Source organism: Tenebrio molitor, chromosome 4 (genome assembly GCF_963966145.1).
Source record: "Tenebrio molitor chromosome 4, icTenMoli1.1, whole genome shotgun sequence".
Lineage (NCBI taxonomy): Eukaryota > Metazoa > Arthropoda > Insecta > Coleoptera > Tenebrionidae > Tenebrio > Tenebrio molitor.
The window spans coordinates 1,717,833-1,733,575 of NC_091049.1; positions in this window are offsets into that span (position 1 = coordinate 1,717,833).

The window sequence follows — 15,743 nt, forward strand, 5'->3', positions numbered from 1 at the left end:
GCAACAAAGACATAAAAAACTTACGGCAAAAGTAGGTTGGGACTTTAATGTGCCTGATTTAGTGGCAATTGAAATTTCGTGGTCAGGTGCTAGGACGCTTTGGTCTGCTGTGAACGAAAATAAAAACAAAAAGCTCCGCCATGAATGGACCAAAAAAATAATACAATATTTTCATGATTCCAAACTTTCGATGCTCACTGTGTATATTGTTGTTCAACTGAAAAACAAAAGAAGATAAGTTGGTTAAAATATGATAATTTGTAAACTTGACCTACCGACCTTGTGCTGTTTAATTCCTTTGACATTTCCGGTTAAACCGGACTCGGGGTACGGGGAATTCCTCCGGGAATGAGTGCGTCACTCAGCAAGTCAATCTCTTTGAAAGAGATGTCAATTGTAGCGACCATCTGGAGCCGAATCCTTGGGGGTGGCGCAAGTGACAGTCGAGTTCGTTAACACCGCCGCCTCGATTTCCATTCGTCTTTTGTTTGTTTATGAATCCACGAGCCAGGCCCACTAGTAATGTTCTTCGCCTTTATGACTTACTTACGGTTGTTAAATGTGAAAAAATGCCGCAACTGTACCGCGCTTCCCACATGTGAATGACTGGTGATTTCTCAAATTATTTATTTACTTAAGCGCTGAATATTTAAGTTCCTTCACTCCTTCAACATCCGAACACTTTAACACAATATTTACTCAGCTCTTCAGTTTTGATGTTGACTCGAGGAGTCCTCAACAATTAAATACATTGTTACCGGCGATGTATATCGTAATAATATTTATCACTTCAAGGTCCGTCGAAATACCTAGTCATCGTCGATTTCGTGGGGGCCCGGTGAGGCGGCGGCGGCGGCACCCTCTTTGACCTTTGCCGAGGGGTGACTCACCTCTCGAACGGTCGACGCAAATTGATAATTCTAATTGAAAATTCTCACTTAATGAGAAAATAATTGCGATTTGCTTTTGTTGTCACAAACAATTTACGATGGCGCAACGCTATGTTTATTGTCGATTTACTGACACCGATCGCTTGATTTATGACCGCGACTGCCGCTTACTCCGTGGAAATATAGAAAATTAAAGGAGACTTCGATGCATGCTCTCAAATAAATCCGCCAACGAAGCGGTCGTTCTTTGCTAACGCACACGTCTCAAGGACCCAAAGATGGCTGACTGATAAGAAACTGACAGATGGAGATAACCGCGATAATGAGACAGCTGCGGACTGTCGAAACAAAACTAATAGAAAAGGAAAATAATGGAAGACAAATAAGGGGAAGTATTAATGGAAAGAACAAACACTAATAACTGAGGAAATCAGAAGCAAATTAAGTGGGACAATAAAAACGTAGAGGGCTTGGATCGGAAAAATAGTTTGCCACCTTTCGACGATAAGGTCCCGCACTACACTCCGCCAAACATAACCTCCAAGCCGCCGGCAAGTGTCAAATATCATTTCTGTCATTCATTGCCTGTGATAAACCTAACCTCTCTTATATATGTCATTTTGATGGTTCTTAATACATAGTTGGTATCACTTTTCTAGTATGCGTCAAAATTCAGAATAGTCAAACTACATAATCGTTTCCTTCCTCGAGTGAGATCTCCTTCAAGGGAGGAGAAGACGCTTCACCCCAGCAGTATCCATATACTTTTCTTCCTTCTTTTTATGTTTTATTAAGAGTAATAGTAAGCACACTTGCCGTTGCCAAGGTTGCATTTTATACACAGTTTATTTTACGGTTTTGATTCATTTTCTAAGATATCCTTGAAGACGCCAAACAAAAAATCTAAAGAGGAATACAGGGTGTGTTAAAATAATCGTATTCCGAGTTCGGGGCTTAGTAGGGGACATCCTGTTGACCACGTAAAAATGTTTAAAAAAAAATTGCTGTCACTTTGAAAAAAATATCAAAGTTGCCAATATTTGTTCAAAAGTACCTGATTAATATTCTAGCTATGTTTTTTCGAGATAAAGCTGTTTTTTCAAGAAATGTCTTTTAATTTATATTTTAATATTTTACATATTCATCCTCACCATATTTCAAAAAGAATGTCAACCATTTATATTTTTTATTTGGAGAAAACATGATGAAAAGTTTGAATCTTCAGACCCATATATCTTTGTAAAGACGCCCCCCCTCCCCCTATATTTTTTATTTTATTTTTTCGAGATTCCTGAGATTTTTCCCTACAAGACCCCCGACTTGGAATACGATAATTTTGCGACACCCTGTATAATATAAAAATGCTGATTGAAAAATCAATGAGATGAATTTTTTTTTGTGTATCGAGAAACGCATTGATAATAATATTAAGAACAATGATTTATTACTCTTAAAAGTTACTTTAACCCAATAAGTAGAGCACGGTCTTACAAATGTCTTTGATATACATAATACTACAGCAGAAAAGTTACAACACCATAATCGAAACAGCCAGTTGCAACTGCAATAATAAATTTCAGTTATTTTACAAATTACAAGTTGCTTTGTGTAATATACCGATTGGAACAAGACAAGTAGGTCTCGGTACAAATGTAATTCCAGTAATAAGTAATTCTGTTTTAAATCGCATTGTACGGAATTAATTGAATTGTTTGTATTTTGAAAATTCAACAATCTAAAGCCACGAGGATAATGTCTTGTACAGTTAGTTTGCATCATTGGTACCCATTATGTGTCCAGCGAACACTTTTAAAAAGTATTAGGTGGCGTAGTAACCCAACCATGACAATGCTACAGTGTGTTGCAGTTAATGCTCATACCCAGAAGACAAAAAAAAATGAAAGGAAGCGGAGGATTGACACGGCCCATGTCTGAACCTTCAATAATCTGAGTTATTTATGGCAGCAACGGGCTGTCCAAAACTTTCCAACCCTCATAAAAGTATTAGTACGTTATAAAGACGTGCCCAATTTTTTACTCCTACTTAGGTATATCTCTTTGAATAGAAAATCTCCGAGCCCAACGAGCTGCAAACCTCGATTGTCCTCCCACACCGCACCGTTTCCCACTATTGCTCAAGATCTACCAATAATTGTTACACAACAACAGAAACACCCTCCTTTGATATTAAGAAATTGAAGTAAAGTGAGAAAACATATGTATTGGAAATTTGCAAATATTCTTCGGTTCAAAAAGTAGAAAGCGTTACAAAAAAGCTTGAGAAATTCTTCAAAGGTTGCAGCAAAAGAAGTGGGAAGAGCAGATGCAGTCATTTGATTGCTCTTCTGAAAAGGAAAGCAGAAGGGTACAGACCTGCGAAATCAAAAATTTTAACACGATATCATCAAGTTCTTGGAAGAAGCTGACGATGGAAAAATTTTGCTGACGAAGCTAAGATGTTAGCATATCATTTTCATACATTTGGAGAAGAACAGATTTTCCATTTGATAATCTATATATGTCTGTTTGTTTGTATATTTTTTATGCAAATCTACAGTTTTACCCCGATCTTGATGAAATTTTGTACACTTGATCTTCAAAACAAGAAGAAAATTACTGTCTACTTTAATTTTACAAAAACCAACCCCTACTACCATTTTCAACCCTGTTAAGAAAAAAAAGACAGTTTTTTCGAGTTGGAAATACCCTCACCTTCGCCGCTTCACCCCTATTTCATCCTCTGAGTATATCGTCACCTTCGCCGCTTAACACCCACAAAAAGCAACCCCTATTATTATTTTAAAGCCTGTTAAGCACAAAAAAAGTTTTTTCGAGTTGGAAATCGCGTTTGCATGATATGTTCAGGTGTCATAGTTACATTTGGTTGTTTATAAAAGTAGCAATTTCGCAAAATGTGTGAAGAGTGCAAAAGGAATAGGCTGAGAGTGAAAGCGAGAAAGAGAGCGGCAAAGTTTGAAGGCAAAATGGATGGAAGAGAAGAGTGCAGGATACTGACGGAATGCTTGAGAGAAAAAAAGAACACGGAGAAGAAGGAGAGAGAGAAACGGGTATGTCAGCGAAGAAGTGGAAAGATTAAGAGCAAAAGGACGATGAATGAATGTAGAGCTGAGTGAAAGGGGTAAATACACAGACAAGCAAGAAAGAAAGGAAAAAATCAAAGAATACAGGTATAACAAAAAGTGGGAGAGGTGTATGACAGAGGAAGTTCCGGAGTACCTGGGGAGAGAGAATGCAAGAGAAAGAAAAGATGTGGGAACGAGGAGGGAGAAAACAGGTATTGGATGGAAGGAGAGGAAAGAAGATACAGAATGTGCAATGAGGAGAGAGAGACAATCGAGCATACGTGGAATGGGAAAGAGGGAGAGAAAGGAACGGGAAGAAATATTGAATGAAGACGGATGAAAGAGATATGGAAGAGGAGGGAAACAATAGAAAAAGAAATGGGTTGGAACTGTTATTTTTATGTTTGTAATTAGGAACCCGAAGGCCCGGAGGGCAAATAACTCATTATTATTCGTTACCTCACTAGTGTGACAATAAGCTTCATCAAATAGTCCACGCAGTCGTAGCTAAAAGCATTGTACCATTCCCCATTTAATGTAAAAAGTGTTGCTTTTAAAGCAGTAATTTTCGTATCGACCACTTAAACAGCGTTATCACAACGATTCGGCAGGAATTTTGAGCACGTTGCATTCCGCGTATGCAGATGCGAGACGTAAAACCGGCAGAGACCCCAACGTGTGCGCAAGCGACCAACCCAAGCCATTTTTCTACCAAATTGACAGTAATCTCCCGTGGAACACCCCTGAACGGTCCCAACACCTGTTCACGTCAATGAATGCGCTGAAAGAACGCAAATCGTTCTTCCTCGCCGTTTAGGTACCTACTCCACATAGTCGCCGAATGAGAAATGTGCGCTTCCTGTCCATTTTGTCGGCACGTATCTCGCCGCTTCTCGGAAACTTCTTTTGTTGCCTTCGAGACTGTTATTTCGTTATTTGTCAGCGGCCGCGACATCTGAACACAACTGGGACTATTGCGGACGCGTCTCTCGGACGAGAATGCCACCCCCTACCCTCGTAATACATCAATTATGACATGTGTCAACCGGGAAAAAGATTAGGGCGCCCGGGGCGGGCCCGACCAGCCGTTTAACAGTAATCTCCGGTTACTATCTTGATCTACGGTTCAAATATTTTAAATATGCCGTAATGCAGTCTCAAGGGGAATATACACGGTGGATTTGGTAATTATTTCTTGGGGAGATAAACTGCGCGGAGGAGGGATTTGACAATCGAAGATGATTCTCCGAGTGAAAAATGTCAGTGTCAGGTTTAAATCCCAAATGAGTTCATAAAAATGTAACTATTTACAGATAAGGATCTACAACCGTGTTCTCCAGGTACGACTTGTCCAAGGATCATAATGCTTCGTTCTCTCTTTCTGGGTTTTATTTTTTTTCAAGCGACTATAAAATAATTTGTATTTTTCACAAATACATTAGAGCTTTATAAACAAATTAAAAACAAAAAATATATATACAGGGTGTCTCAAAATTCGCGAATCCAAATTCAGAGCGTTGTTGAGGATCACTTCAGTAGTCCAAATATCGAAATTAAAACAAAATCGGGACTCCCCCCACAAAGATACATTGGTCTGAAGGTCCACTCTTTGAAGTATATCTTCTTCAGGAAGCGCGATTTTTTTTTCTAAGTATTTTTCGAGCTCCACTGGGTCCTTTCCTACCACGCTCTGAATTCGGAATTTGCGAATTTTGAGACACCCTGTAAGTCGTCCAGTAGATCCCTCTTTTGAAAATCCTTGCCGATAGTGGAATTTTTTTCTGTCAGATGTGTTCGAAAAAAAATTTAAATATTTTTTGTTATAAAGAAAAGTAATGGCTAAAGTGTAGCGCAGGGAAAACATTTATTTTTTAAAAATGGTAGCTGTGAAGAAAATTTTGATTTTACCAAAATTTTGAGTTTAAAAAAATTAATAAAAAATGAACGCGGCGTCCAATCAAAAAAATCATAGGCTACATCCTAGATGATATTATAAAGAATATGTGGTATAAATTTCATCAAAATCACTTGAGTCAATCTCGAGAACTGTCCGATTTTTTGAAAATGTTTTTGAAACAATTGTTTCCACTTGAAAAAATACCTGTCTGTAAATTTCACTTATTAATACCTGTTCAACTCAAGCCAAGCCCACTTTATAATTTACAACCTGCCGAGATTAGTTTTATCAGTATCGAAAAACCTTACTTAAGCTAATGCGACACGGACTTAATCTGTGGAAAACCTTATCTCCCTCGTCACGCCATTATGACCAGTTCTTGTGCCGTTCCCGATGGCCTTTTAATTTCGACCAACATCCACAAATCATTTAACGCGCAGAAAATTGTATGAAACTGTTCCATTTTACCCTGATCGGATTTACCCCCCATTTTGAGGATGGTCGGAGTGACCGTAATCCCAGCTTAAGTCTGCGAACCTGAAAAGTGTATTAGTGTTGAAACCCAAGCTCCGGACACGGCGTCAGCTCCGGATTAGTACCGGAGAGGTGGTGGTGCGTAAATTGGGGTGGGGCGTGTTATCGTCGTAATAATGAATGGCTCGTTGAGTCTGTGATGAACACGTCGAATCTCTTAACAGCAAATTAAATAATAATTTGTCACTTAGCTAAATGGTAGGTTGCTACCTATTTTCATTACCTACTCCGGTATTAAGTGTTTTTTGATTATGGGTTTGACGAGTAGGCCCACCTCTTTCGGAGTTATTAATTTCAGCTTTCACCGGCGACCAAGAACCAACAGGTGTTCCTCGACGTGCACACGCGTTTTTTATTTGAACTATCAAACACAACTGTTAAGTACGTAATTTTTAATACCGGGCATTTGTCAAGCTGACAGATGATTTATGCGGGCATTGTATGGATATTTCTTTTATTTATTCGAAATATCGCGCTGTAAATTTGACGAAATCCGACCAAACGGTTGTTCCGAATTAGGAAACGTCACCGGCGATGATTTATTTCTGGAGGCGAAGGACTCGCCGAAATTCGGCGCGCCACCGCTGCAATTGTCAATGACATGCAATATCAAATTACTGTTCGTGATTTCGGTCCGCTCTCACACTTAGACACAGTCGACCTCGGTCAATACCACTGCGAGCAGACGCCATGATAAATGTAGGTAGACATCTTTAAATTTGTGCGGCGAGAGGAGGACCGGGCCCCGAACTGTTTCTCCCGGGAGACTTCGACGATGGAACGAGGCACGAACGCGGAACGTCGCCGAAAGCCAACTCCTCAACTCCCCAACTCCCATTACGGACTAACGTCCGTGAGGTCGTAAATGCTGTAAAAATGACACGACCCGGTTTGTTTTTCACACACTTTTGGCCGACGCTATCACAAAAACCAATTTCAAGGGCCATCACCTGCGTTTACTATTCGACATGACCAAGGCGTCATGGCGAATTCTTCGGATTCTTTCCGAGATAAAAGGACTCAAAAGCAAGACCTCGATGACCACAGCTGCCACAAGACATTTTTATTTTGATTTCATTTTCTTTGGTACACTTCCGTGTTGCCTAAGCTTGACAGGTCTTTGGGCATCTGGGAAAAATTTTGCTTCCCAAAGTACTTCTTCTATCCTTTTACGGATATCCGTTATGTTTTCTTCAGTAGCAGCAAAAACTGCTCTCCCTTCAATTAATCGTCACCAAATTTTAGACACTTTTTCCACAATGCGCGACGTGTTATCTTCACAACTTATTCAATTCTGCCCCAAGGAAACAATAAATATCGTAAAAATCCTAGAAAATCAAGCCTACGAAGTCATTTTAAGTGGTTAAATTCAATGAATACGTTTGCGGTTTTGCAACGCTGCTCCAAATCAAGACGGATTAACCAAGAATGCTCATAAGCTTCGCATAATCATATCATATGCAATTACACAAAGCTGCAACCAAAGGAACTGGTTTAGTCGCCATTGAGACGTCTCTGCAATATTAGTGACTGTTTTAATTGTCCACTAAGTAATGTGGAAATAACATCTGCTGTAAAAGCAAAGAACGACTAAAAGATCATTTATATCAGAACTGTTATTGACAATAGTTTGGCGTTGATCTGAAAAAAATATATGGTTATTTCTCTTCAAAGTGGGCGTTGAAGAGTCGCTTGTGAACCCACTACTCGTCAGTCTGCAGAATAAAAACACAAACGACGCAAAATGTGAGGTTAGATTTAAACAGCTGATTTGTAATGTGTGGTGCGTTCACAATCGACTCTTCAACGAGAACTTTGAGGAGAAATTTAAATGAACACCCGACAGAACATCTAAGAATCGAGAAGAAGAGTCGAGTGCTGTAATAGACCAATACAATTCAAGGTTGGTAACTTTCAATGTCAAATATCAAATGCCAAACGCCAAATTACGCTCAACAAACGATATAACAATAACTTCAAATTGAAGTGTCAAATGTTCCACTGTAATATTTGTGTTACCAACCACCATAAAATTCCCCAAATTTTAAAACTGCGATTTTTCATTTAAAAAATGGCATAAGAAGGCGCAAAATCGAAAAAACAGTTTATGATAATTATATTGTTTATTACAAGATATTTTGTAGCACTTATTCCTCCATGGCACTCCTCGCAAGCTCGTCGTGCCCTAAACCCATGCGTGCTACAAAATGCTTCTTACAAAACTCCTATCATAACATATACACAGGGTGTCTCAGCTAAGACTTTCGAGCCTAATATCTCGGTTATTTGCCAACGAATTTTTATGAAATTTAAAATGCAAATATTTTAGACCGTGCTTTGAGGACAAAGAGACAATTGGGCATATGAGGAATGGATGTAGCCAAATAAAAGAGAAGGAGAGAAAGGAACGGGGAGAAATACTGAATGAAGACGGAAGGAAGATGAGGTGGATGAAGGAGAAAGAAAGAATGGAAAAAAAAGGAGGCAGGGATAGTAGAAAATGTGAATTTTTGGAATTGTTATTTTTATGTTTGTAATCAGGAATCCGAAAGCCCGGAGGGCAAATAAAACCATCTATTTATCACATTCTCTCTAGGTTTCTTCTTATTTCAGCAATATTAATTGTAGCAGTGCCGCAAAGTTCACTTCTGGGTCCCGTCTTATTCCTATTAATAAAACCAAGAGTTCACGACAGATACAAATCGGTCGTTCATCATTTTTAAACACCACACCCTGTATACTTTACAGTTAATGTTAAAAAACCCACCTTCACTTATCAAGCTATAAATCTTATACATTGGGAGTTAGATAACAGTTTGGAGATCTAATCTGGGAGATAAAAAAAAATAGAGATGGCGCGAATAGCACTATTCGAATGTTAACAAGATCTCGTTTGAAATAGGGAAAATCGCTAAGTTTCCAAGGAAAAAAATTTTAGCTTCTAATTGAAACTCTGTGGAAGGATAAGTTTAAAGACAAAGAAAAAAATATTTTATGGTAACAGGCAATGAAAAGTCGTTGAGCAATTTTTGAAACATTGAACTCTGAGCCAGATCTAGACTAGAGCCATTGCAACAACATATTCATTCTTTTGTTTTATTGCAACTGATGCTTAAATAGTTGAATAATAGTTATTTATGCAACAAGTGAGTAAAGTAATACTTTTTTTACGAGAAGGAAAATTTGCCGCACGAGCGCAGCGAGTGCCCAAATCCGCCGAGTAAAAAAGATACTTTACTAACGAGTTGCATACCAAAAAAATCCCAATTTACTAATTATGAAAGAAAAATTTTATAATTGCGTTAAAAAATGACACGCTACGGCACTTTTTTTAACGCAAAATGCGTGCAAAAATGAACCGCTATGGCACATTTTTAACGCTTCTTGATTGATTCAAAAATCACATATTTTATGAACGCAAACGAATGAAAAAACTTGCACTTTTTTTGACGGACGTTAAAAAAGAAATGTACAATATATCTAGTGTTTTCTCGACTTATCGCCAGACAACTATAAAAGAAATTGCCAGTTATTATTGTTGAAAAAATATGCAAAATTTGAACCTGCGCTGTAGCGTCATTTACATAATCGAATAAATAAATAAATCATCATCCTAACTGCAATTGTTTTTGTCTCATTTTTGTTTGGACCTGTCACGTGTAACGTTTTGATTCGTCTTCGTGTGATGCCGTTATTGTTCTTATTACTATCGATTGTAACGTCTCTGTTAAACATTCTCGCTTAAAAGAAAGAATCAGCCTAGGCAGTCCGTCCCTGATAATAAATAATAATTAAACGTAATAAAACGCAATTTGGAGAGGCGCGGCCCTGCATTAAACAGCATTCAGACAGTCGAAACAGAATACCTCGTGTCCCAGTGAAGTACTTCTAATCCAACTCTGAATAATCCTTTTATAAACGTTTCGTACAGGCGCTTTGGAGTGTTTTATGGCGAGACACTTGAAAAACATCACAATGGGGTGACAGCGGAGCCCGTTCCACCTCGTTGGTCGCCAGTGGCGTGCGATGACGCGGACGAATCGAGGGTGGACTTTCGGAGGTCCAGATGGTCGCGCTTTGTCCCCACAATAGAGCTCTTCCGCCTCGGACGGACAACGACTCAACACCGATATTACGGTGCTTTGTCGTAAAAACTCTTCAACTCTAACCTCTCAACAACAAAGCCAATCGACTGTGCAAAGCTTGCCGAGATAGAGGGCAAAGGTTTGAACGGTTGACTACGCCACTGGCTGCGAATGATGGAACGATATGTGACAGCTAAAATCGAGTTTGTAAATAACAATAATAGCGATAATGGTGGTACACAACAAAAATTAAAGCACAGGTGGGGAGTAACTACAAAATAAAAAAAAAAAACAATTGAGCTGTCCAAATCACTCGTGCCAACCAAATTGATCTATACTGACAGTTTGGGGGGGAAAGACAACGCTGTTGGCACCGTTGCCAGATTTTCTTTGCGCGTCCAAAGCTTTGGCAACATTGTACTGTGATGTCATTGCTTGTAATGACGTAACTGCTCCGACTCCTGAAATACAATACAAGTGCAGATTAACACCAGCATAACGACTAGTGCAAATAAACCCATGACAAAATTTTATACTTGTGTTTAATAAAACGCTGTGAAATATCATATTGTACTTTCGAAGATATACTGATTGTGATTAGTTCTGGTGGATATTTCACACATTTTATAACCTCTAACCGCAAGAAATCCATAAAACTGGTTATAACTTTATTTTATCTCTTATTAAAGCGTGTACATATTTATTAGTTTTGATATGAGGAAGTGATATATTTGAGCTCCAGTTATTTAAAACGAGAACGTTGTTTGTACCCTTTAGCAGCGCTAAATTAATAGTCCAGTTTTGAAAATTATTTAGGTTTGAAAATATCTAAAGCTAAGAATGCGGTGTCTCATTTACGATGATACTATTAGCTGAAGAATTTTAAAAGACTTCTAACCGCAAGTCTCTATGTGATGATACCGCAAAGCAATATTGGGCCTTTATTAAAATACGAACAAATAATGTGATACCACAAGTGAAGCTTTTTGATTTTTTGTGCTTTTATTTTTAGGTTTAGTTGCTTAATAAACAAACGTAATGAGGCAGTGTTATAAAATAAGTAAATACAAGGAAATGATAGATTAAATAAATAGTCGTTATCAAAAGCGGTGAGAGCAAACAATGACAGGCGTACAAAATAGACGGATAAAATATAGATGGAAATAATCAAACGATAACGCAAGATATAAAATTTAAATTGTTTAAGATCAGCTTGTTTAGCGTCAGTACGAGTATGTAATAGTATATTATGATACGTGTGTTATAAGAAGCATTTTATGGCACGCACGGGTTTAGGGAATTTTATGGTGGTTGGTAACACAAATCTGAAAGTTCAATTTGAAGTTAGTTATATCGTTACCAACCTTGAATATGTAAATTGTACTGGTCTATTACAGCACTCAAATCACCTATTAACGCACTCTTTTCAGTGCTGTAATAGCTTTATTACAAACGCAAGATAAAAAAGATTTAATTTGATATCTTCGTCAAAGCCCTTGTTAAATCATCTACGAGAGAAGTCTCTCTAAATTCTTTTTGAATTTTACTCACCGTGCTTTAACTTTTCACTAGTAATTGTTAAACAAAACAAATACCGCTTGTTGTGTTCTTACTCTGCCGCCGGCACCAATCATCATAAGAATTTCCATTCTATTACGTGCCGATAATCGCAGTATTAAGTAGAACAAATTCACAATTAACAAGATGGCGTCATAGTTTTACAACATGAAGCATGAAGAAAATTTGTTCCATGTTTTGCGTAAGTATTGAATAAAAATATCAGTCTTGACGGAATAATAGTATATTATGATACGTGTGTTATAAGAAGCATTTTGTAGCACGCACGGGTTTAGGGAATTTTATGGTGGTTGGTAACACAAATCTGAAAGTTCAATTTGAAGTTAGTTATATCGTTACCAACCTTGAATATGTAAATTGTACTGGTCTATTACAGCACTCAAATCACCTATTAACGCACTGTTTTCAGTGCTGTAATAGCTTTATTACAAACGCAAGACATAAAAAAGATTTAATTTGATATCTTCGTCAAAGCCCTTGTTAAATCATCTACGAGAGAAGTCTCTCTAAATTCTTTTTGAATTTTACTCACCGTGCTTTAACTTTTCACTAGTAATTGTTAAACAAAACAAATACCGCTTGCTGTGTTCTTACTCTGCCGCCAATCATCATAAGAATTTCAATTCTATTACGTGCCGATAATCGCAGTATTAAGTAGAACAAATTCACAATTAACAAGATGGCGTCATAGTTTTATAACATGAAGCATGAAGAAAATTTGTTCCATGTTTTGCGTAAGTATTGAATAAAATATCAGTCTTGACGGAATAATAGTATATTATGATACGTGTGTTATAAGAAGCATTTTGTAGCACGCACGGGTTTAGGGATTTTTATGGTGGTTGGTAACACAAATCTGAAAGTTCAATTTGAAGTTAGTTATATCGTTACCAACCTTGAATATGTAAATTGTACTGGTCTATTACAGCACTCAAATCACCTATTAACGCACTGTTTTCAGTGCTGTAATAGCTTTATTACAAACGCAAGACATAAAAAAGATTTAATTTGATATCTTCGTCAAAGCTCTTGTTAAATCATCTACGAGAGAAGTCTCTCTAAATTCTTTTTGAATTTTACTCACCGTGCTTTAACTTTTCACTAGTAATTGTTAAACAAAACAAATACCGCTTGCTATGTTCTTACTCTGCCGCCAATCATCATAAGAATTTCAATTCTATTACGTGCCGATAATCGCAGTATTAAGTAGAACAAATTCACAATTAACAAGATGGCGTCATAGCTTTACAACATGAAGCATGAAGAAAATTTGTTCCATGTTTTGCGTAAGTATTGAATAAAAATATGAGTCTTGAAGGAATAAAATATTTTATGACAGAATCGACCATCTCCGAGCATTTATTTCTATGATCTCGACAGATCGAAGCCGCCCCTGTCGGTCCGACCGCAGCCTACTAGATTAGATTAGATACAGGTTTTTATTGGCTTCATTAACTTCCACATGTGCCTCCTTCCTTGCGACCTTGGTGCCGCAAGGCTCTCCTCCCGGTCCGTCGTTGTCCAAACAGTCCCCGTGACTTTATAGCCCTCTTAAGACAATACCAGCAGTTTACAAATGGTATTTCTGGGATTTTCTCACTAAACTGACAAATTCAGCGCGCTTTCGTCTGTTTGCCGAACTTGTTGACCGAGATCATTACATGGTTAACGTACATGTTTAATATTTACACAGTTGTCAGCGCTGCTTGTCAAACACCGGGCCCAGTACGATTTACGACCCGATGCATACCATCAAGGGCATAAACTCCCGAAGTGCGCCTTCTTCGGCTGTAATTAGCGGCGATAAATTCGAATTTGGGATGGTCGACGGCGCAAAAACAGGTCCTTTTTCCTTTTGCGACGAACCAAAAAGGAAGAGCGAGAGGAGCGGGGGGCGGTGCCGGGTTAATTGCCAAAATTAAATATGGCCTCTGTCGTAGCGCCGCCCCTCCAGAAACAATCGGCGTAATTGCCACCCCGATCTCGAGAAATTTGACACACGTCAGTCATGGCGAGCGTGCAACGGGAACTGGTTTGCTCCGGAGCTTTCGTAGCTTATGGCGACGATTTCGATCGTCTACGCTTGATCATTCTGTGGACGGCCAACGATGCGAAAGTACCGAAGTGACAACTACAACAAGTAGGATGTGTGTTACAAGAGGAGACGCGCTCCTATTAGAGCCAAATCGGTTGTCATGTTCGTTCAGATGATACAACGCTGAATTCGGAAATTATCCGACCGGAGAGACTTCGCCCCCGGGAGCCCTCTTATTTAACACAATAAACTCCACACGTGTGGTTACACCTTTTATTCAAATGCAGCCCCCACGATCGACGTTTTTCATTTATAAATATTTTGAGTGAAAAGTATGCAACACACAATACACCAATCAGCAATCTGCTACTTCCAGTATTATTTGTTTTATCAGGGGGAATTGCGATCGGCAAAAAATATGTAGCGTTATAAAAGTGCGTAAAAAAGAGTGTTGTGATGATGTTAATGATCCTCATCAGAAAAAATCGTTGAAAAAAAAATGAGTAATTTGGGTGTGATCGGAGTAGGGTTCGTCACAATTGATGCGGGTCCGTTTGAAATAAATTAATTATGTCGGTGAAAAAGAAATAAGCAAATAAAAATTCGTGTATTTAATCATGCAAGTGGGTCCAATCGGACCCCCCCTTGGGTTCGTGTCTCGCTCCAGCGTCGAATTCCCTAACCTAGTGCGGAAATGAGATGTCGTATCTGTTCCATTCGAAGTTTCCGCGCATACATCATATTCTCAAACGGTCTCGGATCGATTTCCTCGACAGAGTTGATTGACCTTGAAACATCTTCGAACTATCGTTTCTAAATAAATTGGCCATTACTTTTGAAAAAGCACCCACCCGCACAGAAACATGCCTCCGCAATAACAAACAGTACTTAGGCGACCCCCAAAGACGCTCCGAACGGTTACAATAATCGTAATTATGCAGACATCTAGCTGGCTAGCCGACCGTGGTCTTCGATCATACGGCGTTCTTAGAAGAAGACCGCGGGCGAATGATGGTCGCGTCGTGACGACATTTTTTCAATGGACAGAGTCGATTTCGATGATGGAAGTGGTGAGAGGTTCGGTAATGGCGGACTCGACGATGAAAAAACTACCCCTGTGAAGAGTTTTCGACAAAAATAACAAATAGAAATTGGAGAAACTTGTCTTTCAAATTTGTAACGTTGAAGAAGCTAGAAATAAACCCACTCGTTGGGACACCCGGTATATACCGGGTGAGTGAAGTTTTACCGCCCGCACAATTAACCCTATTAAAAAATTAGTAAAAATTACGAAACTTTAGGGTTACATTCCCTTGATATAAGACTTCAAATGTGTGTAATCAATTTTCCCTTATCACTTAATTCAGAGTCATAAAATTAAAAAAATCGATTTTGAGTAAAAAATTTTTTTTTTCATACACGCTCATAATTCACAATTAATTCAAACAACACATTTATGAAATTCGCATCAAAAGATAATTATTCGTTTTTGAATTATTCCCATTTTAACATTAAGAGCGAAAAATGACCAAAATTTACAACTGCAGTGTCATAAATAAATATCTCATTGTTGGGAAACATCTGTTGACCACTTTTCTAGTAATTCTTAAGTCCCTAAAGGGTACCATAAACAATCTACGT